Genomic DNA, 3,099 nt, shown 5'->3' with positions numbered 1-3,099 from the left:
CTTTGAGCTGCAGGGAGTGATCTGGTTTTGTTTTTAACTGTGTAAAAGCCTTTTCTCCTACAGTCAAGGTTTTGACTAGTTAGTTGCCATCTCTGACTTCCTCCATGTGTGTTGTGTACCCTTGAATGATGGCACAACAGATAAAGGATGGGTGCCCCTCAGAAAGAGACCATTCAGATGCCTGCCTGGCTGCACCCCTCATGGAGGCTTAAGTGCAACTTAGCTAAGGAGGGTGTGATGCCTCTGTAATGCTGTATGTCTATCAGCATGTAACCACAGGTGAGGGCCCAATCAGCCACTGCAACCAGTGCTTCTCAGTCTTGGTGCACAGACAAAGCCGACTATTGCTTACACTGTCCATTCCACTCACTCACATATTCATTCAATAGGCACTCAGAGTTTAAACATTTCAACCCTCTTCCCTTGAAGGTGGTCCTGACTAATGAAAGTTGACCTGACTCCCTTTCTGCTTGAGCTGAGCAACACTGACAGACAGACAGGAGTGCCCCCAGGGGTCTTACCAGAGTCAGGCAGGCAGGTAGGCAGACAGACACATACTGCATCCTCCTCCATTTGGGGTCCAGTGTGAGTCACTCAAGCAGGAAGACAAGAATCCTCCTCCAGACCTGTGAAGGGACACAAGGAATCTCATAAGCGTGCCTTCCTGGGGAGATCCTTGCTCTGTCAGTGACCAAAGAGGTCAGCACAGCTGATCTTCCTGGCTGGCACCAGATGCAACAGCAAACAGAAACACTGAAACAGCACCCAGGATTTGAGGCAGATTTATTTACATCACTGAGCACTGATTAAGTTCATTCCCAAAATATCAGGCCCTAAAGGCCCAGGGAGAGAGGTTTGTATGGAATTGGAAGGGGAAGTACAGAGGCAGAGTACTAGGCTGTCTCTGATTGGTTCTTACAATATGCATCATAGTGACCAGTTATGTATCACAGTGACCAGCCATTTCTAGGAGACAAAAGTAATAGGAACTGTAACCGAAAGTATTAGCTGGAAAACTAACAGACTGAAGTATACTGACAGGGTGGGGACATCTGCTACAGTCCAACACTCACATGATGGTGATAAAATCATTTCAAATATTTCATTGAAAACTAAAACCTAGGAATATTTTCAATCTTTATTTTATTTTTTAGAGTCCTTTCAAATATTCTATTTCATTTCCATTTTTTCTGAAAAAAATGAAACATGGAGAATTTATCCAAGTTTTTTCTCTTTAAAATAAATCAAACTGGAAGCCCTGATAGACATTGTGAAATGAAAGGAAACTGCTCAAAAGTAAAGAGCAACTGGGATGAGGGAAAAGAGAAAAGAAAGAAGGGAAAATTATGTGTATATGTATATGTAGGATAACTAACACAGTTGTACTACCAACTTCTATCACTTTACTGAAAGGATCAGTTAATGGTTAATTATTTGATCCATTTTTCATGTCTCTATTTTCCTGAGAAACCACTTTGAAGATATCAATATGTAATACAACAGCCATTATTAATTTCCTACCATTTTGTCTGTAATTCAGTATTGCTTGTATTGTTCTTATGCTATTTTATAAATGGATGTCTATTTATTATTATATTTTCCTTCTTTTATTTTTAAAATAAATTTTTAAAAAATTAAAAAATAAAACAAACTGGAAGCCCTTTTATACAATACTTGCTAGAGAAAACTTTTGTGAAGAAACTTGGATATATCACACTGAAGTCTTTCTACATATTTGCAAATACATAGAGGTACAGGCATATAACTTATAAAGATGTAGAAGAATTTTCTTGTATAAATAGATTTGAAGCTTTATGTTTTTGTATTTACACACGTGACAATATAGAGGGAAATCTACTGGATAAAACTTGAGAAATATATAGATGTTTGAGACTATATTTCTAATATATGTGTTTTTAAAATGTGTGTATAATATACAATTGTATCAGCCAGGGTTTTACTAGAGAAACAAATATGACACAAGATGTACAAATGTATAAGAAATTACAAGATTGGCTTACAATGGTCAGCCAAAGAGCTGGATGAGGAAGTGTGCAGTGGGTGTCTGCACACTGGAAACTGAAGGATTCAGTCCAACCAAGGTCTGGAGTTAACTGCCGTGTCCAAGCAAGTCTGTATCAGAAAGCCAATGGGTCTGCAACAAAAGGCTGATGAGTCTATGCCAGGAGGCCAAAGAATCCAAGGCAGAAGCTAAGGAGTCTGCATTAGAAGCCAGGAGACAAAGCTGAAGGCAAAGACTGGAGCCCCTCCAAAGAGCAAGAAGCCCTTCTGTCCTTCCTCATTCGCCTTTTATGTCATCCAGGTGATGAGCCACTCTAGAGTGGGTCTTCTATACCCTAGGGTATAGAATTGCTGAGCTGATTTAGTTAAGCTTCTAAGCTTCTCAAATTGACAAAATCAATCAAGCACAATAATCATACACTGTGTATATGTTGGTGGTCCCATATAGTACAGTGTAGTTGGAAAATCCTACCATGTAGTGATGTCATAGGCATTCCATCAAAATTTCCTGAGTATTCTTTCATATTTATTTTTCTAGATGAACTTTGGCATTATTTTTGATAATCCTCCGCCAGTGTAATTCATATGGGCTTCTTACTGAAGGTACACATTGGCTACTGATGTCTAAGACACTCTTCTATCTCCAAGTAACATATGCCTCTCTGTCTTCTTTTAAATCTAGCTATAAGAATATTTACAAATATCTTTATCATGACAAGACCTGACCTACCCATTCTATTCCTTAATTAATTGTCAATAGAAGACTATTGACTTTTATGTATTAATGTCAAGTGTTAGCAGGGTCAGGTCATCTAGGTCTTTTTTTACTGCTTCCAGTGTTTTTCTGTAGGTATAATCCCATATTTTGACCTGAGACATGTGATTTTATCATATTCAAGGAGTACACAATTATTTCTACAGGATAGTCAGCTTTCTATCACTGTGATAAAATAGCTGCTATAAGTCAGCTAGTAAGGAGAACACTTCATTTTGGCTTGGTCTCAGAAGTTTCAGTCCATGGTTATTGGTCACACCTGAGGGCCAGTGGCAAAGCAGAGAATCACAGTTGGATGTGTG

General features: G+C 38.7%; 1 long non-coding RNA gene across 1 annotated transcript in view; it reads right to left on the bottom strand.

The window, feature by feature from the left end:
* Positions 1–811, bottom strand: part of LOC102005951 — a 26,883-nt gene extending 26,072 nt beyond the window's left edge. Inside the window, exon 1 of the long non-coding RNA XR_261312.2 lies at positions 522–811. This is a non-coding gene — a long non-coding RNA (uncharacterized LOC102005951). The remainder of the gene's footprint in view (positions 1–521) is intronic.
* Positions 812–3,099: the final 2,288 nt, after the last annotated feature.

This window comes from Chinchilla lanigera, unplaced genomic scaffold (genome assembly GCF_000276665.1).
Source record: "Chinchilla lanigera isolate Chin_1 unplaced genomic scaffold, ChiLan1.0 scaffold00028, whole genome shotgun sequence".
NCBI classification, from domain to species: domain Eukaryota; kingdom Metazoa; phylum Chordata; class Mammalia; order Rodentia; family Chinchillidae; genus Chinchilla; species Chinchilla lanigera.
Note: the sequence above shows the minus strand (reverse complement) of the source record. Positions and strands in the feature narration are given on the sequence as shown.